A 27,723-nucleotide genomic window follows, 5' to 3' on the forward strand; every position below is an offset into this window, starting at 1 on the left:
CATCTGGCGCCGCTAAATGCAGTATGGCAACTAACGTAAAACAATGGTTGTGGGTGGGGTAAAAATTTTTGTATAGTCACGTGCATGTATCATAGGCTAGTACATTAAACCTTCATCAAAGCTACTTCTCCATAAAGACACAAATTAAATTAATATTGAAGTCAAGAAAATCTAAAGACAAGATAATGTAATAAATTTCAGTTCGTTTCATGCGTCCTAAAGTAAAAGATCACATTCAAATGTAAAACAACTTCAGAGTACAGTGTGTATAGTACATTTTCGTCGTTTGTATACTTTGAAAGGTAGTGAAAAATTAAACATATCTTATCAGCGTAGTTTGAGTCTTCCACCTGTTAAAATACAACTTTAAGAATTGGCCTTAATTTTAATGAATAGGGTAACAATACACTGAGGACCCTTATTGTAAGTTGAAAAATGGGAGGAGAAAGGAGGAAATATTAAAAAAAAGTAACTATAGCTTTTGGCAAATACTGCAAATGTTACAAAGGCTGTTTAACGATAATAGCGTGGGAATAATAATAGCGTGTATTGGTAGAGTTCCTGGAGTTGACACTGTCCTTTAACTTTTTCCTTGCATAGCGATAAGAATTACCACCAGGTTGAGGGCCTGGCTACAACAGTCTGGTTGGCACTATTGCAAACATTTGTCCCGCGCCCAGGTTCCCGGGTTCGATTCCCGGCGAGGTCAGTGATTTTCTCTGCCTCGTGATGACTGGGTGTTGTGTGATGTCCTTAGGTTAGTTAGGTATAAGTAGTTCTAAGTTCTAGGGGACTGATGACCATAGATGTTAAGTCCCATAGTGCTCAGAGCCATTTCAACCATTTTGCAAACATTTGTTTCAACGAGTCCGAAATTAACTTTTCGGAAAGCATCTATGAGTTAAAAACCTAGTCCTTTATTATAAGAAGTATGTCGATGACGCTATATTTTTATTTAATGGCAATGATGAAGGCGTGAAGTAGGTGCTGCAAAAATGTGTACCACGCATCCTAAAATACAATTTACTATAGAAACAGACAACGATAATGTCCTCAATTACATGCCCATTTCAAAAGCTAGAGGGAAATAAATATGATAACTTTAGAGAACTGACATGCACCATCACCATAATCCACGCGAAGGTAACCTATGCGGTACAAGGAAGCCTATTTTCGCTCAACGTTATGCCTTCGGGACAGATGAGATAAAGAGGGAAATCGATATGTTTAAGTAGATTGCGGAAACAAATGAGTAAGACTGCTCTACGGTTTCGCGCATATACAGTAACTTAAAGCGTAAACAACACGAAACTAAAGTAGGGAAAACTAAGTCAGCATGACGTAAAGTTGCACAACTTCTGATTAAATTTAAATGTCACTAACTGAACCCAACGTAAAAGTTGCCTTTAGAACCGGAAATATGTTTGGACACACGATCTGTCATAACATTTCACAAGGAAAGATTAAGTATTTACGCTCCAGTGTTTATAACTTGTGATGACTGTCAAGAGACTTGCTTTGGGTAGACTACTCGAACATTCGATTGCACAAAGTAAAACTGCGCTACGTACGCAGTTAACATATAAACATGAAATCACTATTATTGACACTACCTTGGAGACTGCACATGGAGCAAGCCCAAGGATAAAAATCTTAAAGAACAGAATGAATTTTCGCGTAAAGCTTACTTGAAAATTTACGAAGAGGTTCTTCAGTAGCTGCGCAATGCCTGTTGCTCTTCCTCGCTCCAAACACATGGACCTGTCTATCATGTTCTTTGACCTCGACGGGAGTCACTCGGCGCGAACTGCAGCCTGAGACGCGTGTAAACACACTGCTGCGTCGCTCGCCCTGGTACTGTAGGTGGCGCCTTCTAGCGCCCGCTCTTCTATTTTTCCCGTACTGTCATCATTAAATGCTTTTGTAATTTGTAATATTTGCCAAAATCTGTAGTTATTTTTGTAACTATATTGACTCTTCCCTTCTCCCTTTTTTTTAAACTTACAGTAAAGATCCGCAGTATATATTTCTCTTTATTCATTAAAATGAAGGCCAGTTCTTAAAGTTGTTTTATAACTCAAAATACGCTGATTACATACGAAGACATGTGCGTAAAAACGGGCTAACCCTCAAATGTAAAAGCTTACAGCTAAGTGTTGCCATCTGTTGCTGGGTACGGGAACTATCGTAATTGAACCGCGCCAAAGATGCTTAAAAAATACTCATGAACATCAAGAGCTCACACTTCTGTCACTTTCATTTCTGGCCATGCCCTGCATAGAGCATAAATCTGGACGAAATCGATGTATGAGATAGGCGCGGTCCCCTTGTTAATGCCAGTATGTGTTTTATATTTCGTACTGCTGTTAATCAGTATAATAGCAGTCACAACGTACTACGATGGGGTAGGAGAAGTCGAGACTGACAGATTTATGCCGGGTACTTGTGGTCTGTCAGGCCAGGAAACTACCTCCCGTCAAACTGGCCCTCAGTCGTCTAAGCTGAAGCGCGTGCCCGCCACTCGCTTTTTGTTCAAAAATGTTCAAATGTGTGTGAAATCTTATGAGACTTAACTGCTAATGTCATCAGTCCCTAAGCTTACACACTACTTATCCTAAATTATCCTAAAGACAAACACACACTCCCATGCCCGAGGTAGGACTCGAACCTCCGCGCGCTTTTTGGCTATGATCGTCCTCTAATATTAAAACTCTTTGTTCTTGCACTTACAAGAGCTAGAAATGACGAACAGTTTCTTCAAGCAGTTCCACAAAATCCGTCCCAGAAAGCTGTATTTGGTTCTTTTATTGTGGTACCGGTTTCGGCTACAAATCATCATCTGATACGAAAATCGAGCAAAAAAAACACCACATATCGCGAAAATGTAATCATCGGAATGGAGCTATTGACGTTAATTGATAAAAATACGTCATTCAGGTTCAAGTTGAAGAATAACATTACAGGCTAATGTAAATCAGCAAGAAGAGATGCATACGCGGAAGTGAAGTATAAACAGATCAGCTGCGTTGTAGTGTTGGCAGTACTATGCATCTGACCTGTTTATACCATAGCTAGCAGTAGTGCTGAAGCTGTTTATACCTCATCTACATGCATGCAGCTCTTATTGTCGGTTTATAATAGCCTCTGATGTTATTTTGCAACCTTAACTTGACTGAAGTATTGTTATCAATGAATGCATCATTAGCTACTTTCTTATGTTTCCATTTAATATGTAAGGTGTTTTGTTCGGGTTTCGTACAATAAAAAAACTGAACACAATTTTGTGTTATGAATTTTGTGAAAGGTAAAAATAACGTTGGTGAAAATTTTATCTCAGAGTACTGTGAATTTTAATAGTGTAAAACTAACAACTGAAGGGCTTATTTCAGTAGTGGTACAAGTCCATTTTTGTTCATATACTTGAATATTTATGTTATCTCAATTGCAGATTTTTCAGCGCTCATTTAACTTTAGGACTCTGTATCTCAAAACGAACAAAAATGGACTTTTACCACTATTGAGATAAGCGCTTCAGTTAATTCATTTTGTTTTCCTGGCCTTCTTACTACGAAATCACCCGAAGTTTGTAGTCTAGTGCGCAACATTGCTGCCTCTAGATCGTGGAGTCCTGTCTTCGTTTCCTGGATGGTGTAACACCTCCGATGCGTCCCGACCCGATCTGATCGAATAGCAGCCCAATATTTATTATTAACATGACCGTGTACCTAATGGGGCTGGTAATCGGAATTGACTGCTACGGAAGTTGTTACTTTCCAGTTCGTCCTGTTCAATACTGTAATAATGAAATGTCTGGTAACAAGAAAAACACCAACACAGTTTCACTAATTACGAACCTATATTCTTCTCAAAAACACAAAAAAGGAGACAGCCACTGCCTTCGTCATACATATCTAATTACGGCTAATCTCAGCACAGGCTTCTTCATTTTCCATTATCGTCAGACGCTAATCCATCACTGCATCCAACACTGCAATCCAACACTGCAATCCAACACTGCAATCCAACACTGCAATCCAACACTGCAATCCAAGGTGATGCCGGCGCGGTAGACGCGAAATCAAATATCGGCCCAAGAAATGTCACTAATCACTTTCGTAATAATACTTCTTCACCTTCCCGGTATTATTCTAGTACAAAGGGGTCTAACCACGGCGATGGCGACTCCCTTCTCCGTTAAAGCCTTGTATTTCAACAACTGGCCTCCACACACCTCTACCCGCAACATGGCACTCGCTCAACTCCGCACTCGCTCTCGCAACACGACACAATCGATTGTTCGCCCTATCGACCTGTGCCGAGTGCAAATTTATAGTAAGGGCCTACGGACCCCTTACAATGGGTCGGATTTTATCTCCTCGGATACAGGGTGTTGTGTTGTCCTCATCATCATTTCATCATCCTATATACGCGATTCCCCGAAATGGTGTAAAATAAAAATACATTAAGGCAGTCGAACTACCCCAGATGCGACCTTACGGCCAGTAATGCCATAGGATCATTTCATTGCTATGAAATTACTGAGCTTGTAAGGGATAATTTTACAGCGAATTGTAAACGTAATTATTTTTTGCTGTATGTTTATGAAAGTGTTTTTTGTTCCAAGACCTTCACGGGAATTCTGAATTCATAACGTTGACGAAATAGTCGACTAAGCCGGTAGCGCAAAGCCGTCGGGACACGGGACGATGCAGCAGCTGACGTTGACGTGCGCGCAACGGCGCTATCGGCTCAGGACGAGCCGGCTAACGTGATTCTACGTGGTTTCCCGTGGTTGTATCACCACAAATCGCGCAAATAACGATTGGTTCTCGAGACATTCAATGTGCTGCTGCTACTTCGGCAACAGCACATACACACGGGTTATAACGTGTAACATAAAACCCGCTACGACTGAACGCGACAGACACAATATGGCGTCTTTCTTTCTACGAGCCTCAACTTTCTGCTTTTGATTTATGGATCGTTCTTGCTTCTTACTGGTTCACTTTACGTGACATGTCGCCGAAATATTGCAGAGCTTAGTTTGTGTTTCATGTGACGAAATGGCTCCTGAACGTAAAATGGCAGGAAGTGGCGTCACAAAGCCCGAAAAACGCCACTTCAGCGTTAGCTAATGCGTCCTCTGTGACGACAGCTTACGGCAGCCAGAGGATGTTAAAAATCACTCTCTAGCGCGCGCATGCGCTATAGCTTATATGTATTTTGGAAGCCAATCTGCTGATGTTTCCTGACTAGATAGACCGCGGGTGTCTGATATCAAATAACTCGTCTATGTTTCCCGTACAGCACTGTTGTGCGTTGTACACACTTACCGTTTACTCGCTGTACGCACGGTGATAATAAATTCCTTGTAGTGACCACTTTCGTAGCAGTTTTATATAAATTGTAGTAGTTTAAAAGAAAAATGCACTTTGCATGTTACACATTATTTTTTTTTTTTTTACTTGTGCACCCACACGCGTTTCGCCTTATTTAAAGGGCATCTTACGTTTGTGTCCTGAAATTTAAAATGTTTTTATCGTTTGCACATATAATTTATAGATGTAAAACAAGTTCATGAAACTTTCTGTAACAAAATGGCAGGTACTTACAGAAGAGCGTCTAATTATTTGTAAGCTAGAGAGCTAGTTGAAAGATTGCAGTTTTTCTTGTGGTCAGTGTGTTTTCGAAACGTAGCACTGTAACTGCCATTTCTTGTGCCTAGAAAAGTCATTCGTTTCTGAAATTGTGGCGAAATTCCTCAGTTTTGCTTCCAGTTATTTTGCTTGATTTTATGGGTGTTGATGTAAGTTCTGTATGTGTGTGTGTGTGTGTGTGTGTGTGTGTGTGTGTGTGTGTGTGTGTGTGTGTGCGTGTGCCTATATTTATATATTTTATATCTTTTTTGTTTCATTTTTTTATTTATTTTCATTTATATACTTACTGGAGGAATGGAATTTGTGATGAACTTTTGAGATTTCTCTCTATTATACAGGGTGAGTCACCTAACGTTACCGCTGGATATATTTCGTAAACCACATCAAATACTGACGAACCGATTCCACAGACCGAACGTGAGGAGAGGGGCTAGTGTAATTGTTTAATACAAATCATACAAAAATGCACGGAAGTATGTTTTTTAACACAAATCTACGTTTTTATAAATGGAACCACGTTAGTTACGTTAGCACATCTGAACATATAAAGAAATACGTAATCAGTGCCGTTTGTTGCATTGTAAAATGTTAATTACATCCGGAGATATTGTAACTTAAAGTTGACGCTTGAGTACCACTCCTCCGCTGTTCCATCGTGTGTATCGGAGAGCACCGAATTACATAGGGATCCAAAGGGAACGGTGATGATCTGCCAACGTTGCTCGAAAATGTCCCACTGGAAACGCGTCGACGTATGCGGTATCAGCATGATGGTGCACCTGCACATTCCGCAATTAACACTAGGCTGACCCTTGACAGGATGTTCGACGGGCGTTTCATAGGACGTGGAGGACGCATAAATTGGCCAGCCCGTTCTCCTGATCTTACACCTCTGGACTTCTTTCTGTGGGGTACGTTAAAGGAGAATGTGTCCCGTGATGTGCCTACAACCCCAGAGGATATGAAACAACGCATTGTGGGAGCATGCGGCGACATTACACCAGATGTACTGCGACGTGTACGACATTCATTACGCCAGAGATTGCAATTGTGTGCAGCAAATGATGGCCACCACATTGAACATCTATTGGCCTGACATGTCGGGACACACTCTATTCCACTCCGTAATTGAAAACGGAAACCACGTGTGTACGTGTACCTCACCCCTCATGGTAATGTAAATGTGCGTCAGTGAAAAAGACCAATAAAAAGGTGTTAGCATGTGGACGCAATGTGCTCTTCCAGTCTCTTCTGTACCTAAGGTCCATCACCGTTCCCTTTGGATCCCTACGTAATTTGATAATTTTCTTGTAGGGTTAGGGGGTGTCTTTCATTACTTATTCTAACTATTTTCATGTCTTTATCTCCCCTAATAGGCTTATGATTATATTCTCTTAAACGTTGCATTGTAATTCGTATATTCGTGCTTTGTTGAAGATGTAGGTGCCCTTTGCAATTTTTGGAGCGTCTTTTGGATTGAATTGTCTGTTTTGAATGCTGTGTTTAAGTCATATCTTTTGTAAATGATTGTTATTTTATGTGTTAGTTTGTACTTGTATGTCATTGTGTACCATCTTGACACTTCTTTCTTGTTTTCATGTATTCTATTTTTAGTGTTGTTGTTGTCATGTTACCGTGTGTGCTTTTACGTATTAACTGCTTTTTGTTTCTGATTACGTACCGTTTCTATTGACTGTAATTGTTATTTAATTTCTTCTTTTATTTTGTAACTACATTACTACTGTACCAACTGTTTCTTGCTCCTTGTGTGATGATGTCTGGTTATTTCTGGTAGTTTTCTGTGCTGAGTGGTACGGTGTTGAGTCTACGAAGTATGTATCTGGGTATTGCGCGTTTGTATGAGTGTGGGTCGTTTGTAATCTGGTGAATGACTGCGTCATATTGTGTCATCTGTTGTAGGTTGATGGTGAATTTCAAAGCTATACTGACTATGTTCTTTATTGATGTTTCTATCTAAGAAGTTTATTGGGTTTCTCGTTCTTCTTCCATTGTGAATCTCATCATTTTATGTATTACGTTTAATAAAATATTTAAAGACCCGTTTCTATGCGAAAGTGGTAACTGTGAAAGACATGATTTGAACATCACGGTATACAACACATGTACCTATGGACGAATAGCCTCAATGCATCTACATACATTTTCTACAAATAACAGTCAAGTGCATGGCAGAGCATACGTAGCACTGCACCACATGTTAGGTGATGGAAAGAATCACTTCAGCTGTATGATAAACATGTATTTATGATTCAGCTAGTTTCACAGCGTTAGAGCCACATCTTTAGGGATACACCTGTATGAAAACAAGAACAAAATGTGTAAATATCCTATTTAGGTTAAAATGTAGTTGAACGATAGTGGAACTATATAGGAGAATAATGTATTCACATTTATTGCATAATTTAGTTCACGCGGTTACCAGTAGACGACCCAATATTCTCTGTTCAGTTGTGACAAAAATGTTCAACTATTAAGGAGAGGTCGGCAGTCGAACTCAAAATACAATACCAAGCAAGTATCATCATCCAGATACAGGGAATATAGAGTAAGTTGGTTGGTTGTTTTGGGGAAAGAGACCAGACAGCGTGGTCATCGGTCTCATCGAATTAGGGAAGGATGGGGAAGGAAGTCGGCCGTGCCCTTTCAGAGGAACCATCCCGGCATTTGCCTGGAGTGATTTAGGGAAATCACGGAAAACCTAAATCAGGATGGCCGGACGCGGGATTGAACCGTCGTCCTCCCGAATGCGTATAGAGTAAGGATAAGTGGTAAACAAAATAACTATAACAGAATAAAACAAACGATATGTGTCGGTGATTAAAGCTAAGTTCACACTGGTAAGGTAAAATAAATCTCACAAGGCAGAGCTTGTATGATTGTACAATAGATAACGAATTCGAGTTTAGATAAAATGCTCTTTCCAAAATAGGCCATCTAGATAAATGATGGGGTATCAGAAGGGTATAATGCAGGTGATATTATCGCAATACAAGAAATTTAGGGACAAAATGGATGGATGTAAAAGTATAAAACAAATATTGTGTAGGAGATGAAACCTAGGTTCACCTAGTAAGGTAAAAAAAAAAGTCATAAAGCAAAGCTTGTGTAACTATTAGACAGGAACCGTAACGATCTAGATTCGACCTTCGTTGCCTATCATACAATCGTGCAGGCTCTGCTTTATGAGATTAAGCTTACCTTACCAGTGTGAAAGCAGCTTTCATAACCTACACATAGAATTGGTTTTATTCTTTTACATCTGCCTGATTTACCACTTTACCCTAATTCTAGATTTCCTGTATCGGGATGATGATTATGAGTTGGACTACCGACCTCTTAACAGTTGAAAATTATTGTCACAATTCAACAAAGAATGTTGGATGACGTACAGGTAATTGTTTGAAATAAATTTTGAGTACATACACTGATATGCCCAAACGATTATGATCACTTCCGACGGTGACATAGGCTGCCGCCTAGTGGCGTTGCGGGCACGTGATGCCGTAACAAAAATACGTAAACGGAGCAGACGCAGGCGAGGGATCACCCTAGCGAAGATATGGGCTAAAAATGGGTAAATCCACTGAGATAAGCGACTTTCACAAAGAGCAGATTATTGCTACGCAAAGCCTGAGATCGAGTATCTCGAAAAGAGCGAAGTTGGTCGAATGTTCACGTGATACTGTCGTGAGCATCTACGGAAAGATGTAGGAGGACAGGAAACTACCTCTAGGCGCCAAACGGTTGGACGTGCACGACTCTTCACAGAATGTTGTGTTCGGAAGTTTGCTCTGTAAAGTAGGATAGATGGTGGTCTGTGGCGTCTCTGCCGAAAGAGCCCAATGCTGGTGCACGAGCAAGTATTTCGGAACACACTTTGCAGCGTACATTGCTGAACATGGAGCTCTGCAGCAGACCACCCCTACATGTCTGCATGTTGACCCAACGACATCGTCAGTATGAGGGCAGTTCAATAAGTAATGCAACACATTTTTTTTCTGAAACAGGGGTTGTTTTATTCAGCATTGAAATACACCAGGTTATTCCCCAATCTTTTAGCTACACGACACTATTTTTCAACGTAATCTCCATTCAATGCTACAGCCTTACGCCACCTTGAAATGAGGGCCTGTATGCCTGCACGGTACCATTCCACTGGTCGATGTCGGAGCCAACGTCGTACTGCATCAATAACTTCTTCATCATCCGCGTAGTGCCTCCCACGGTTTGCGTCCTTCATTGGGCCAAACATATGGAAATCCGACGGTGCGAGATCGGGGCTGTAGGGTGCATGAGGAAGAACAGTCCACTGAAGTTTTGTAAGCTACTCTCGGGTGCGAAGACTTGTGTGAGGTCTTGCGTTGTCATGATGAAGGAGAAGTTCGTTCAGATTTTTGTGCCTGCGAACACGCTGAAGTCGTTTCTTCAATTTCTGAAGAGTAGCACAATACACTTCAGAGTTTGACCATGGGGAAGGACATCGAACAGAATAACCCTTTCAGCGTCCCAGAAGACGGTAACCATGACTTTACCGGCTGAGGGTATGGCTTTAAACTTTTTCTTGGTAGGGGAGTGGGTGTGGCGCCACTCCATTGATTGCCGTTTTGTTTCAGGTTCGAAGTGATGAACCCATGTTTCATCGCCTGTAACAATCTTTGACAAGAAATTGTCACCCTCAGCCACATGACGAGCAAGCAGTTGCGCACAGATGGTTCTTCTTTGCTCTTTATGGTGTTCGGTTAGACAACGAGGGACCCAGCGGGAACAAACCTTTGAATATCCCAATTGGTGAACAATTGTGACAGCACTACCAACAGAGATGTCAAGTTGAGCACTGAGTTGTTTGATGGTGATCCGTCGATCATCTCGAACGAGTGTGTTCGCACGCTCCGCCATTGCAGGAGTCACAGCTGTGCACGGCCGGCCCGCACGCGGGAGATCAGACAGTCTTGCTTGACCTTGCGGCGATGATGACACACGCTTTGCCCAACGACTCACCGTGCTTTTGTCCACTGCCAGATCACCGTAGACATTCTGCAAGCGCCTATGAATATCTGAGATGCCCTGGTTTTCCGCGAAAAGAAACTCGATCACTGCCCGTTGTTTGCAACGCACATCCGTTACAGACGCCATTTTAACAGCTCCGTACAGCGCTGCCACCTGTCGGAAGTCAATGAAACTATACGAGACGAAGCGGGAATGTTTGAAAATATTCCACAAGAAATTTCCGGTTTTTTCAACCAAAATTGGCCAAGAAAAAAAAAGTGTTGCATTACTTATTGAACTGCCCTCGTACAACTGCAGTCAATGGAAACGTGTCGGCTCTTCCGATGAATCACATTTCCGCTACACTAGGTCGATAGCCGTGTCCACAAACGCCGACATCGAGGTGAACGGCGGCTCGAAACATGCAGTACGCCACGGTCACAGGCTGTCGGGAGCAGTATTATGCCGTGGGAGACATTCTCCTGCGCTTACGTGGGACCTGTGGCAGTAATCGAAGACACGCTGACAGCAGCGAACCACTTTCACCCCTTCATGCTTGACGTCTTCCCTGACGGCGATGACATTTCTCAGCAGTATAATGGTCCATGTCTCGGAGACAGAACCGTGCTTCACTGCTATAAGAGGCATTTTAGTGAACTCACGTTGTAATCTCGGAGACCACATTCGCCTGATGTAAATCTTATGGAACCGCGTACTCAAATCAACGGCTTGTTATTAACGCGAATTAAATGACCTGTGCGTAGTCACCTAATGCCACGTACATCCACAAACCTACCAAAAAACTGTCGGATCCAACAAATTGTGATTTATTTCGTTCCAAAGACGCACAAACAAGCTATAAAGCAGGACGTCATAATGTTTTGGCTCATCACTGCAATTTTTCTATATACTGTCATGTATGTATCAACCACATTTTAACCGAAACAGAATCTGTATGCTTTTTGCTCTTTTTTATATACGGATGTATCCCTGGAAGCCGCGAAACAAGCTGGATCATGAATAAATATTTATCATACAACTAAATCTGTATTTTTCGTTATGATACAATTCTACAGCTGTGGATCCCCACAGTATAAAATTTGCCACATGTTAGGGTTTCTTTCAGTTCCAATATCGTTTCAAGTGAGGAAAGAACGACTGCGCAAATGTTTGTGTGCTGTAGATAGTCCAGTTAGTTCCTACGGGAGCAACAGGTGTGAGGATGAAGACTATCACTAGATTCTCTGATTCCTGAAACTCGTGAGATAATTGGCATCTATAATCTAATCACTTAATCTGTTAATTCAAGCTTCTCAATGCAGTATTGATGGCATTTTCGTCGACAGTGCCCTCCTCGCCGGTCACAGATAGACCGGATATGTCAGATTTGTACCTCCCACCAGTGCACCAGTGCGCCACAGGGTTACCCCACTATTACCATTGCTCGCGACATTTAACTGGGGACGGGGAGGGGGGGGGGGTGCCAAGCGTACACGCCACCAGAAAACGCTAAACTGGCATGACCTCGCTGTCTGCGACTTTTGTTCAAATGGCTCTGAGCACTATGGGACTTAACTTCTGAGGTCATCAGTCCCCTAGAATTTAGAACTACTTAAACCTAACTAACCTAAGGACATCACACACATTCATACCCGAGGAACGATTCGAACCTGCGACTGTAGTGGTCACGCAGTTCCAGACTGTTGCGCCTAGAACCGCTCGGCCACCCCGGCCGGCCTGCGACTTTGACTGGCCGGCGCATCTTTTCACATTTCGAGTGTCACTCCAGAGAAGATAGTGAACTTCCAGTGTGTGTGTGTGTGTGTGTGTGTGTGTGTGTGTGTGTGTGTGTGTGGTTTGAGGTTTTCGGGCGCTAAAGTGAACTTCCAGACTTAGGAAGACTGCAGTGACGAAAATAGATTGAAGTAGCATGACGCTATTAATGTGAAGTCAACACTGTTTGTTTTATCAACAACATCACTCTCATTTTGTAATACCTGCACCACGTAACAACCCACGGCACTTCAAAGTTATGTATGAGGGGCGTTCAATAAGTATTACCGAGCGAGGCGGCTCAGTGGTTAGTACACTGGACTTGCATTCGGGAGGACGACGGTTCAATCCCGCGTCCGGCCATCCTGATTTAGGTTTTCCGTGAGTTCCCTAAATCGCTTCAGGCAAATGCCGGGATGTTTCCTTTGACAGGGCACGGCCGACTTCCTTCCAAATCCTTCCCTAATCCAATGAGACCGATGACCTCGCTGTTTGGTCTCTTCCCCCAAATCGGTCCAAATCAACCCAATAAGTAATGCAACATTCTTTTTCTGAAATCAAGTTGGTTTTATTCAGGACTCCAGTACACCATATTATTCGCCACTCGTTTGACTACAAAACAATATTTTTCAACATAATCTCTGTTCAGCGCGATGACGTTACACTACCTAACTGGAGTTCCTGCATGTCCGCCTGGTGCCACTCTACTGGTCAATGTCTTGCTGTTTCAGCGAACACCCCATCACCCACACACTGCTTCCCGCGGAGTGCGTACTTTAACGGTCCAAAAACGTGGGAATCGGAAGGTGTGAGATCTTGGCTGCAGGGCGAGTGAAGAAGAACAGTCCAATCAAGTTCCGTGAACTCCTTTCCTGTTGCACAGACTTGTGTGAGGTCTTGCGTTGTAATGCAGAAGAAGAAGTTAGTTTGCATTTTTGCGGCAGCAAACACGCTGAAGTCTTTTTTTCAGTTTGTTGAGGGTAGAGCAGTACACTCAGAGTTGACCGTTCACCACGAGAAAAGACATCAAACAGAATAGTCACTTCAGAGTCCCAGAAGATCATAACCATGAAATTACCGCCTGAGGGTTTTCTTCGGAGCAGAGGTGGTGAAGTGCCTCTCCGCGATTGCCGTTTCATTTCCGGTTGGAAGTGGTGAACCCATGTTTCATTGACTATGAACACGTCCGAAAAAAAGAAAAAAAAATATATATACAGGGTGTTTCAAAAATGACCGGTATATTTGAAACGACAATAAAAATAAACGAGCAGCGATAGAAATACACCGTTTGTTGCAATATGCTTGAGACAACAGTACATTTTCAGGCGGACAAACTTTCGAAATTACAGTAGTTACAATTTTCAACAACAGATGGCGCTGCAAGTGATGTGAAAGATATAGAAGACAACGCAGTCTGTGGGTGCGCCATTCTGTACGTCGTCTTTCTGCTGTAAGCGTGTGCTGTTCACAACGTGCAAGTGTGCTGTAGACAACATGGTTTATTCCTTAGAACACAGGATTTTTCTGGTGTTGGAATTCCACCGCCTAGAACACAGTGTTGTTGCAACAAGACGAAGTTTTCAACGGAGGTTTAATGTAACCAAAGGACCGGAAAGCGATACAATAGAGGATCTGTTTGAAAAATTTCAACGGACTGGGAACGTGACGGATGAACGTGCTGGAAAGGTAGGGCGACCGCGTACGGCAACCACAGAGGGCAACGCACAGCTAGTGCAGCAGGTGATCCAACAGCGGCCTCGGGTTTCCGTTCGCCGTGTTGCAGCTGCGGTCCAAATGACGCCAACGTCCACGTATCGTCTCATGCGCCAGAGTTTACACCTCTATCCATACAAAATTCAAACGCGGCAACCCCTCAGCGCCGCTACCATTGCTGCACAAGAGACATTCGCTAACGATATAGTGCACAGGATTGATGACGGCGATATGCATGTGGGCAGCGTTTGGTTTACTGACGAAGCTTATTTTTACCTGGACGGCTTCGTCAATAAACAGAACTGGCGCATATGGGGTACCGAAAAGCCCCATGTTGCAGTCCCATCGTCCCTGCATCCTCAAAAAGTACTGGTCTGGGCCGCCATTTCTTCCAAAGGAATCATTGGCCCATTTTTCAGATCCGAAACGACTACTGCATCACGCTATCTGGACATTCTTCGTGAATTTGTGGCGGTACAAACTGCCTTAGACGACACTGCGAACACCTCGTGGTTTATGCAAGATGGTGCCCGGCCACATCGAACGGCCGACGTCTTTAATTACTTGAATGAATATTTCGATGATCGTGTGATTGCTTTGGGCTATCCGAAACACACAGGAGGCGGCGTGGATTGCCCTCCCTATTCGCCAGATATGAACCCCTGTGACTTCTTTCTGTGGGGATACTTGAAAGACCAGGTGTACCGCCAGAATCCAGAAACAATTGAACAGCTGAAGCAGTACATCTCATCTGCATGTGAAGCCATTCCGCCAGACACGTTGTCAAATGTTTCGGGTAATTTCATTCAGAGACTACGCCATATTATTGCTACGCGTGGTGGATATGTGGAAAATTGTAAATACTGTAATTTCGAAAGTTTGTCTGCCTGAAAATGTACTGTTGTCCCAAGCATATTGCAACAAACGGTGTATTTCTATCGCTGCTCGTTTAGTTTTCATTGCCGTTTCAAATATACCGGTCATTTTTGAAACACCCTGTATATATATATATATATATATATATATATATATATATATATATATATATATATAAAATAAAAGTCTGCCTCGTAATGCGCAAGCGACTCCACTCCATGGTCCTTCGTTGCTCTTTATGGTCTCCCATTAGTCGACGGCCATACACATCTGAGTACCTCAACTAGTAGACGATTGTGTCAGCACTACCAACAGAGACGTGCAGTTGAGCAGCGAGGTGTCTGTGATCCGTCCATCACCTGGAAAGGTTGTGTCCGCACTTCCAAACATTGGAGGAGTCCCAATTGTGTGCGGTGGACCAGCATACGGGAGATCGGACAGATTTGCTTGACCTTGTTGCGATGATGGCAGACACCTCGCCTAACGATTCACCGCGCTTTTGCTCAGTGTCAGGTCTCCCTAGTCATTCTGAAAGCGTCTACGAATATTTGCAACTCTCTGATTTTACAAACGCCATAGCGCCACTTGAAGGTAACGTATAGGTCCGCTACTTATCGAAACTTCATGAAGCTATACTGATTGAAGCAAGAATATTCCACATGTCCCACGACAAATTCTGAATATTTTCAAACTAAATTGGCCGGGAAGAAAATGTGTTGCGTAACCTATTCAATGCCCCTCGTATATCTGTAGCTAATGTAAATAAACCTATTAATGTGTTACATTTTGTAGATGTTTGGTTGTATTTACTGGCCACTTCAACTAACGACACGTTACTCAACACTTCCATGAAGCCCTTCCGTGACTGTAACAACCCTGTGGCCATTGTTAGCGCCATTCTTTGTACACATCTAATATTCCCTGCTTGCCCTATTTGTGTAAATCGCACACCCATAACCAGTATTGCAAGACTGGATGGACAAGTTACTTGTAAGCTGTCTCCTTTGCAGAGTGACTGCATCTTGCCAGTGTCCTATCAATGAACCGAAGATTGCCATCAGCGTTAGGTACGTCACACCCTGTGATTATCTCATTTTATAGCCCTGCAAACTGTTGAACGCACTTATATGTATGAGTTGACTAATTGCAATAGTGAATCACTAATGTTGTATTCATAATATACTACTTTTTGTCGTTCCGTTAAGTGCATTTGAAGCAATTTGTCAGTCTATGCGAAAATTTGAAATCTTACAAAGATTTGATTCAGTATTTCTGGAGATTTTTGGAAACAGAAGTGTATTAGAGACAACTGTATTATCTGAGAAGATACACTGACGGGAAAAAATCGCAACACCAAGATGATGTCTATTCAAATTTCGCGGCAGTCACATAACAGTGGTGCTAGTAGTGCGAGGATGCAAATCAGGTTTGCTTCAAATACACGCCGTAACGGTCATGAGCGTTAGTTACCTTTGAGACTGGACGTGGTGAATTGATATTGGTCAAGAATGCCTTTAAGGCGTTATTATCAATGCCTGGGTTAGTTTGAACGACGTCGTGTAATAGGGCTACGACAATCTGGACGTTGCTTCTGCGATATTGCAGAAAAAACTTGGGAGGCATGCAGCCACCGCACACGATTGCTGGTAGTGGTGGTCAAGAGACTGTAAGGTCGCAAGAAGGTCGGGCTTCGGACGGCCACGTGGCGCTCTCAAGAGGGAAGACCATCATGTTGGCGTATGACTCTGGCGCACTGTACTGCATCTGCAGCAGCTGGCACCACAATGTAACGACGAAGTGTTACAAGTCGATTACTTCAAGGACAGCTCCGACTCAGAAGTCGCTCACAAACCACCGTCATTTGCTACTTCAGTGCTGTCAAGAGAGAGATCACAGGAGGACAGGATTGAGGTCTGTTGTCTTCTCTGATGAAATTTGGATCTGGCTCGGTTCCAGTGATGGCCGTGTTTTACTTAGAAGGTGACCAGCTGAGGGATTGATACCAACCTGTCTGCGCCTTGGACACACTGGACCTACATTTGGAGTTTGGGATGCGATTTCGTGTGACAGCAGGATGACTCTCGTTGCTACCCCGCGCAACCTGATTACAATTTGTGCGTCACTCTGGTCAATCGACTTGTGCTACCATTCATGAACAGCATTCCAGGGCCGTTTTCGTACAGGATAACGCTCACCCACATAGCGCTGTTGTAACCTAAGTGCTCTACAATATGTCGACATATTGCCTTGGAATGCTCGATCACCAGCTCTCTCTCCAGTCGAACGCATGTGGGATATCATCGGCCGACAATTCCAGCATCATACACAACCTGTATTAACCTTCGATATATTGACCGACCGGCAACAACAGGATCGGAACTCCAGCCCACATACTGACTTCCGGCACCTGTACAACAAAGTGCATGCAGGTTCGCATGCTTGTGTTACTTGGACAAATGTACACTACTGGCCATTGAAATTGCTACACCACGAAGATGACACGCAATAGACGCGAAATTTAACCTACAGGAAGAAGATGCTGTGATAGGCAAGTGATTAGCTTTCCAGAGCATTCACACAAGGTTGGCGTCGGAGGTGACACGTACAACGTGCTGACATCAGGGAAGGTTCCAACCGATTTCTCGTACACAAACGGCAGTTGACCGGCGTTGACTGGTGAAACATAGTTGTGATGCCTCGTGTAAGGAGGAGAAATGCGTACAATCACGTTTCCGACTTTGATAAAGGTCGGACTGTAGCCTATCGCAATTGCCGTTTATCGTATCGCGATATTGTTGCTCGCGTTGATCGAGATCCAATGACTGTTAGCAGAATATGGAATCGGTGGGTTGAGGAGGGTAATACGGAACGCCGTGCTGGATCCCAACGGCCTCGTATCACTAGCAGTCGAGATGACAGGCATCTTATCCTCATGGCTGTAACGGATCGTGCAGCCACGTCTCGATCGCTGAGTCAACAGATGGGGACGTTTGCAAGACAACAACCATCTGCACGAACAGTTCGACGACGTTTGCAGCAGCATGGACTATCAGATGGCTGCGGTTACCCTTGACGCTGCATCACAGACATGAGCGCCTGCGATGAGGTACTCAACGACGATCCTGGGTGCACGAATGGCAAAACGTCATTTTTTCGGATCACTCCAGGTTCTGTTTACAGCATCATGATGCTCGCATGTGTGTTTGGCGACATCGCAGTGAACGCACATTGGAAGCGCGTATTCGTCATCGCCATACTGGCGTATCACCCAGCGTGATGGTATGGGGCGTCATTGCTTACGCGTCTCGGTCACTTCTTGTTCGCATTGACGGCACTTCGAACAGTCGACGCTACATTTCAGATGTGTTACAACCCGTGGCTCTACCCTTCAATCGATCCATGCGCAATATTTCAGCAGGATAATGCACGACCGCATGTTGCACGTCCTGTACGAACCTTTCTCGATACAGAAAATGTTCGACTGCTGCCCTGGCCACCACATTCTCCACATCTCTCACCAATTGAAAACGTCTGGTCAATGGTGACCGAGCAACTGGCTCGTCACAATACGCCACCCACTACTCTTGATGAACTGTGGTATCGTGTTGAAGTTGCATGGGCAGCTGTACATGTACACACCATCGAAGCTCTGTTTGACTAAATGCCCAGGCGTATCAAGGCCGTTATTACAGAGGTGGTTTTTCTGGGTACCGATTTCTCAGGATCTATGCGCCCAAATTGCGTGAAAATGTAATCACATGTCAGTTCTAGTATAATATATTTGTCCAATGAATACCCGTTTATCATCTGCATTTCTTCTTGGTGTAGCAATTTTAATGGCCAGTAGTGTAATAGCGAAGCTTCATTACCCTACATTAATAATAATTTTTTGGAGTTGCTGCTCTTATCTGTCTGCATATTTCTTAGATCTATTAACTGTTGAACCCAGGTGTTTGTACGACTTGACTGATTGTGAATCACTGATATTATATTAACAGTATACTAGAGTAATTTCTGAATCTTTGCGCAGATTCCAAATTTTATCAAGATCTGACGAATATTTCTGGGGCTCTTTCTGCAGGCAGTACTTTTCATCTGCGATAGTATATTACATTTTCTTAAAATATTAGACTTAATTAACTCTAGTGTGGCGTGTGTACTCTTATCGCACGCTGAAACTGTCTTTGCATTGTAACTCGCTCCAAGCTGTCGTTTCTGACTCTCTGACCGACTCCAAATATGTATCCAAGGTGCCGTACTCAAACGATATCCGAGTTCTCTCAGTTGGTACAGTCTGTTTAATGAGTGGGACGGCCACTTATGTAAATTGCATCCGTTCGACGTTCTCTCACAATTGTAGACGATGCGGAAGATTTCTGGAACACGGACCGCAAATTCCGGCACGGAGGCAAACAGAATATACAGCACTGGCTGAGTGTTGAGAGTCGGTGGCCCCCCCTCCCCTACCCCCTCTGCCCCACCTACTCCACCCTCCCACCCTCACCTCGTCATCACAAGCAGCCGTAGAGAGAGAAATGTTGCAGCCACTGTGCTGGCCGAAAACTGAAAGATGAAGGGTTTCAATTTTTAAATTTAATTTCCGCCCATCTACAAAATTTCATTTACGTGAACGCTTTCACATGTAAGATTGAGGACACAGTGGCGCGTTTCGAACGATAGCTCTGCAAGACACAATATATATTGCTTGACGACAAAAGTGAAGTGCCCTGGAGCGGAGCAAGTAAGGAAACAGAATTTCACAGGTTGGAGGGAATCTGGTGTTATTGCAGCGATCATAAAATCGATTCAAATTTACAAGAAACTTCGCAGTCTGAGTCTCCTTATCAGTAGGAGGTTTCACCCATTCTCACCTGGGTGCATGCACTGATTTGGTTGGGAAAGGTGCCAAAAAGCCTCTGGATCCTTTTCTGGGGAAAGCAGTTATCAGGTGGTTTTTGATATCGTGGATAGTGGTACTGGAACATCAGATCTAGTCCCATACATGTGTTATCACGGTCAGATATGTGGATCTTGCTGGCCACGTGAACGAGTCAGCGTTACGAAGAAAACCTGTATACGCACCATATGTGGACATGCATTATTCTGTCGAAAAATGACACTAAGATACTACCTCTTGAAACGAACCACATAAAGTTGCAGGCTGTCCACGACATACCATTGTACTGTTAACCATTAAGAGCAGTGACCTGAAGTCATACCTGATGCATCCCCACACCACGGCCCCAAGACACAAAGGAGGGATTGGAACCTTGGCCTTCTGCTTGCTAGGCAGTTGCGCTGACCACTACATCATCTGGACACTGTGGTCGCAGCAAGTGCACAGACTACCCCAGCACGCCTCTCGTCACACATGTGCTGGGGTGACCATATGGCTGTGGTGACCACTGTATCCGGATGGAAAGCCTCCTTAACCACGCATTGCGCCCCCTTGGAAGACCTCTTGAATTAGTACACAAGCTTATGAGACCTTATGAGGTCTTTACTGTTCTTTGGGAGCACCGGAAGAGCAAACGACATAGTCTGACTGACATAAAAAGGGAAGCACCCAGAAGACATGGGTGGATGTCAATGTAGCTTCGTACACGTACACACCAACGGAGGGTATGTAAACGAGTAGAACTGGAATTCTCTGTGACATATACAACAGCCACCAGAGTCATAACTCATAGTCTTCAGTGTAACGAACACTCACATGCACAATGCATTTCTGTTTATTTCGCAGATTCTGACTTTATTGGAATTTTTTAGCACTCAGTTGACGACGTCCGCTAAGCTTGCTCACTGCCAACACCTACTGGAGCTAGCGTTTGATACTGATCAGTTGTGAATAAGATAAAAACTAAACTCCGCCCGAACAGGCCATGAAGGCCCAACGGTACCGACCGGCCGCCGTGTCATCCTCAGCCCACAGGCTGTCACTGGGTGCGGATATGGAGGGGCATGTGGTCAGCACACCGCTCTCCCGGCCGTATGTCAGTTTACGAGACCGGAGGCGCTACTTCTCGATCAAGCAGCTCCTCAGTTTGCTTCACAGGGGCTGAGTGCTCCCCGCTTGCCAACAGCGCTCGGCAGACCAGATGGTCACCCTTCCTAGTGCTAGCCCAGCCCGACAGCGCTTAACTTCGGTGATCTGACGGGACCGGGTATTACCACTGCAGCATGGCTGTTGGCATAATTGTGGATAAGATCCCTAACTATGTATGTGAGAGATTTAATATCGTTGCCAGTTGCCATAGGTTTGTCCAACTACAAGCGATGGTTATAGATATGCCTCGACCAACCAGCCGCATGCGCTGCCATTCCTACCCACTGTCTGAGACTCAGTAAGCGGGTATACGGTACAACTGAAGTTACTGGGGATGCTGAAGGTGTCAGTCCACGAATAAGTGAATATTCTCCATTCCCGTTTCCTACATTGCTTTCCCATCCTTCAACGTCGGACTGTCCTTGATTATGTTAGCAAATGTGTTCTTAGCATTTCATAAACAACCGTTCATTAAGGAATCATAGTAAACTAATATTTTTTTTCGTGATGCCCATATATGTTGGGACTATACCCCTCATCCTGTTAATGTTTAGTGATAAATGACAGTTGATACAAAAATCGCCTCTCATGCTTAATCAATCTACTGGTAATTTACCGGATCCTAACAATGCAAAAACTCTCTCATATAAACCGGGTAGAGCCCCAAAGTACAACTGTAAATTTTGGCTTTAGATATGACTTGGATTAAGGAAAGGGTAGTTTTTCGGAAGGAAATTTGTCGATGAAACAGAAAATTTTGCACTCCTCGTGACATCAGCTTCATTCCCCCATATGTGTGTTAGCTATTCAAGAGATGATCATCATAGTTACCTGTTGCTTATAAAAAGCAGTAGATGTCATTTTACTTATTGGGATATATCCGTTGTCTGATAGTAACTTATTCGATGGGCACGCAAAGCTGTGATATAATGTGCGTGAGGGAAACCTGAGTGACCTCAGGTGGTCCGGAACAATGATATACGAGGTTTGTCCGGAAAATACGTATAAAAGTTGAATAATAACTTTATTTTACAATTATTCAGGTATTACAATATGATCTCCAAAGTACTCGCCCTGAGACGCGATACACCTCTGCCAACGCCGTTTCCACTGTTGATAACATTGCTGAAAGTCTTCAGTTGTGATGTTGTCCAGTTGCCGTGTCGTTTCCGCCTTGATGGCTTCCACATCCCCCAAGTGCCGCCCCCGAAGCACCATTTTGCATTTCGTTAACAGAAGAATTCACACGGGGCTAAATCGGGTGAATAAGGCGGGTGGTCTGTCACGGTGATTGAGCCTCGGGCCAAAAACTCGCGCACAACAAGCGACGTATGAGCGGGCGCATTGTCGTGATGAAGGATCCACCTGCCCCCTTTTGCCAACTCCTGTCGAACTCGGGCCACACGAGCTCTGAGACGTGTCAGAACTTCAACGTAAAAATTTCCGTTCACTCTCTGGCCGGGAAGGACAAATTCCTTGTGAACAATGCCCCCAGAATCAAAGAAAACAATCAACATTGTCTTCACATTGGACCTTGATTTTCACGACTTTCTTGTTCTCGGTTCTTCTGCTAGTTTCCATTCCTTGCTTTGAGATCTGAGCTCTACATCGAATTCGTGGAGCCAGGACTAGTCTCCAGCGATGACTCGGTTGAGAAAGTCCCCTCGTTCCTCTGCTTCCAACCAATCCCCACACCACTCAACCCTCTTTGCTTTTTGTTGTGGCGTCAAGAGCTTCGGTAAGATTTTCGCACACAATTTCTTCATTTCAAGTTTTTGTGTCAGGATTTCGTGAACGATTATTTTGGGGATTGACAGCTCGGTAGCAATCATTCTGACTCTCAATCCACGGTCTTTAAGAACACAAGCCCGAATTCGTTCAACATTTGCATCTGAACTCGATGTCGATGGGCGTCCTGGGCGAGGGACATCGTTCACTTCTTCTCGGCCATCCCGGAACCTTTTTAACCACTTGTTCACGGTTAGTTCCTTCAGAGAATTGTCTCCGTTAACCTGTTTCAAACACTCAAAAATCTTACGGCCATTCTTGCCTAGCTTTGCAAGAAACTTGATGTTGACGCGCTGTTCCTCAATCAGAGAGAGCTCCATGCCGACAGCAAGTGAAAAAGGGTAACTGTCAATAAGATGCCGCACACTCCCACCATCACGCAGAGTGCTCTGACTCGAACTGAGCGTTGATGGGATTGATTACAACAGTAGTCCCAACTGGCGGTGATTGCAACTTGTAACATAGAGACATTATTCAACTTTTATACGTATTTTCCGGACAAACCTCGTAAAATAAACTACTAACTTAAGTTTTGATACATTCCTCTTTCAATATTCACGTTGCCTGTTTGTGGGCTGCAGGTAGTGTCACACTCATGTGAAATGTTATATAACGCATATACACAGTGCAGTCACATTAATGCGACGACTTGTTGAAAGCGTAGATAATCACCTTTTGCAGCACACATTGCTGCGACACGTACAAGAAGAGAGTCACTGCGGTTCTGGAAAGCATCGACGTGTATGTGGAGCAACGCCCACTCCATCACCGTGGCCAAATGAGCTAGGTTTCTCTGTTGATCCACGGCGCTAACAGCCCGATCGAGATGCCCCTTCCCTCCCATTCTCTAGAGGGTTTAAATCCGGGTAGTTTGGTGGCCAGGGGCGTGTAGTGGACACATGCTGGCTCTCTTCGAACGCCACGTATAAAATATGAGCTGTGTGACGCGTTCCATTGACCGGCTGGTAGACGCTACTGTGCTGAGGATAAACAATTTCAATTTGTGGTAACTTCCTATGGGATCAAACTGCTGAGGCCATCGGTCCCTAGGCCTAAACACTAATTAATCTAACTTAAAATAACTTACGCTAAGGACAACACACAAACCCATGCCCGAGGGAGGACTCAAACCTCCGACGTGGGGGAATAGTCGCGGTCGTGGTCCAAGAACTTTTGTGCTCCTTACGTTTCGTCCAGGACTGCGATGGACTTCCTCAGAGGCGCTGCTCCGCTGAGTCTTGCCGACTGACTGGTCGGGTGTCTGAGAGCGATTTATATATTGTGAGAAAGGGGGGCGTGGTTCAGGTGACACGTGATGAGCAGTGAAAATCCATAGCAAAGATAAGGCGCCGGCCGAAGTGGCCGTGCGGTTAAAGGCGTTGCAGTCTGGAACCGCAGAGGTACCTCTGAGGAAGGCCAGCGCAGTCCTGGACGAAACGTAAGGAGCAGAAAAGTTCTTGGACCACGACCTCACATCCCGGAAAGTATATCAACAGCCATGTCACCCGGTCGTGAAAGCCTTCATTCTACAAGCGTGCTTGAACCAGCCGCCTGCTGCAGGCGCCCACACGCAACAGCGTTCGCTGAACGCTCGTTGAAGAGACGCTACTGTTGGCAGCCCCCATGGTCGTCTCTTCGCCCGTTCACAGCTACGCAGCCGTCGTTCACCCCCAATCATCTATGGTTCGTAGTGACCACGGTTGTGTCGACGCCAATCTTGGCTAGCGCCGTTTTGCCATGGACAGCATATTTTAACCACGGCGGCACGCGAACAGTTTACAAACTTAAACGTTTCGAAACAGCTTTCACCTTTAGCCTGGAAGCCAATGAGCATGTCCTTTTGGACGTCAGATAAATCGCTCCATTTCCACCCTACGACAATGAGTTTACTATTTTCTGCATCCCCCCAACCCACCTTACATCTCCTCCACTGCTACTGCTGCCACCTGCCGTCTGTGAGTGGTTACTGCACGCTGACGTCGACCATAGGCGGTGGTAACATTGATGTGACTGGGGCGTGTATTTTCTCGGACTTCTTTCCAAGGCCTTTCAGAGTCCAGTCAAACAGCTACACCAACTGCCTAACTCCGAGGAACCGGCCAGAGTGCATGCGGCGATCAATGCCTGGCTGCCCGTTGTCGGTTTCCGGGCAAAGCTCTTGCGTTGTACTTGCAACACCTATGTTTTCATTAATTTGCAGGTGGGTATGAGTGCACTTGTGCCGTTCACCACACATATTTGAATACAGAAACCTGTCGCAGTTTGCCATGAACGGCGCGTGGGGTAATTTGAATAAAGACTACCAGCAGCCGATGACTCTGACGACTACAATAGAACAACATGTCTTAAGGGGAGGAATGGAATTTAAACAATGGCAACACGCAATGGAGCGGAATAAAGTCGCTTGCACCAGACATTACTTATTTTCACCTACCCTACCCCAGCATTAACGGACTTGCCACATCACACCATTGAGCTGTTAGGAGAAGAGCAGAGGCTTGGATAGATGCTTTCCCGATGTTTAAGGAACACAAAAAACGTAGTTGAATAAAAATTCAACATGCCAGAAGACGTACGGCACCAAAAAGTCATCAGTGTCTTGAAGACAATTGCTGCGAATCTTCATCGCCTTACAGAACGATGGCAAGGTGGTTAAAAGCTTTCATAGGGAGACGCTAAAATGTGGCAGACGTTCGTCGGCCATGCCGTGCCTGCGTCAATGAAGAAAGGTCTGCTCTCACCGTGATACTGAGGAGGGGTCGACTTCAAAGTATTCCTGAGATGGCATACGACTGTGCTTCACATGGTATGACGAAATTTGCACCACTATGGATTCAGTACGATTTGAATAAATAGCAAAAGTTTGTTAGAACCCCACCAATGTGAAATTTATGGTATTCTCATGTACTGTGGTGGTGTTAGTCCCAGCGCATACCGTTCCCCAGTGGCAGGCCGTCAGTGTGCTTTTTTGCTGTACACTTTTACAACACAAGCTGAGAATAGCTTTAGGAAATAAGCGTCAACGCAGAATCCACCCATCATTTTGTGCGGCAACGCACAGGCGCACAGAGCGCAAGCTCTGACTTAATTCCTCAGTCTATGGGACTGAGAATTGTTGTACCACACAGCATACATCAAGTGACTTCTAACTGATTCCTAATATGACAGAAGCACTACGTAGCATTCCAGTTCAGAACTATTGCAGAAATTAGTCGTGCATCAGGTCTCACCATTCGAACTGTCAACACAAGAGGCGCTCCTAAAGATGCCAGACAGCATCAAAAAATGGTTCAAATGGCTCTGAGCACTATGGGACATAACATCTGAGGTCATCAGTCCCCTAGAACTTAGAACTACTTAAACCTAACTAACCTAAGGACATCACACACATCTATGCCCGAGGCAGGATTCGAACCTGCGATCGTAGCGGTCGCGCGGTTCCAGACTGAAGCGCCAAGAAACGCTTGGCCACCGCGGCCGGCTCAGACGGCATCCACATTGCTGACAGCTGCTTATATACAACGCTGGTGACTACTTCAAAGGACAGCAAAACCTGGATACATACTTCCGTCTTGTTACAGTTGTAAACAAATAATTTCCACTACTGAAGATGCAATTGCCGTATTTTCGGCGCAGTCCAAGCTACTGGAAACGTTCCAATAGACGTCGACATTATGAATAGTGAATTTGCCTCTGGCGCCGTTTATTACCACTCTGGCGTGCGCTGAGGCGATTCGGCATGGGGCGTGGAACTGTTTGAAGTTGCTCTTTCTCATCAGTGGGTTCGGGATACATATATTTTAATAATGACCAACTCACAACGTTATGTAAGAGGAGCGAGTAAACTGCAACAGCTACATGGCTGGACAGAAAACCGGACCTTCACGTATCTCATGTTTCACCAGAGTGCTTCAGACGAATTTCGCGAGGGTTCCTAACTCAATCAGACCCATCTTAGCTCGCACGGTGTCTTAGTTTCCCCGTTGGATCATTGAGCCGTGCATCTAACTCGCGTGCAAACGTCTGCAGGGGTAAAACAAAGCAGCTTTGCTGTGTTGGCACCCATCCGGAGAATAAGAAGTAATTTCACTTATGATACAGAAGGACGTGGCAGTAATAATACATGGCGACACAATTTGTGCAGCTTTCACACTTCAGTGCCAAAGAAGTGATGATAATCTTTTTATAGGAACATTTGGTCTTATTTTTGACTTGAGAATTGCACTCTGACTATAAACTGCCTGACAAATAGTTTAAGCGCCAAGAAGACGGTCGGATATCAATGTAATTTTATTCATGTGCGGAAACTCAGTGGGTTTGTAAATGAGTAGAGTTGGAATTCTCTGTGACAGGTAGAATGGCCATCAAAGTGCATTAGTGTTGTACGTGTTCAGTGTTGTTACCAGTCCTGGCACAGTATACAACGCATGTTGAAGCTCACTCTGAAGGAGACGGAGATGCTGCGTAGTCGTGTGAGACTCCGTTATCAGCAGCTGCCAGTGTTTGAAAGGGATCTCATCGAGTGCCACCTCTTGGCAGCTCGATCGAATCGTACACTATCCAGATCTGCAGGACATTCTGACGTGACAATGGCACGATCTTTGATAGAATCAGAACGTGAAGACATCTGAGGACAGCTAATGGACTACCTGCAACATTTAGTGTCATCTCACACCGTTGGTCTCTTTCATAAAGTTTGTGTCCTTTAAGAAGCGTTAACAATTTTCATATAAAAAATTTGGAGACATTACTTTTCAACACGACCTCGTAGCTTGCTGTCTCATTGTCAACAGACAAGGGGTACATTTGACGGGCTGCAAAAACATTTTATGGACCGCTGTAAATGCATCCTTTGTTGCTGTA

Source organism: Schistocerca serialis, chromosome 7, assembly GCF_023864345.2.
Source record: "Schistocerca serialis cubense isolate TAMUIC-IGC-003099 chromosome 7, iqSchSeri2.2, whole genome shotgun sequence".
Taxonomy (NCBI): Eukaryota; Metazoa; Arthropoda; class Insecta; order Orthoptera; family Acrididae; genus Schistocerca; species Schistocerca serialis.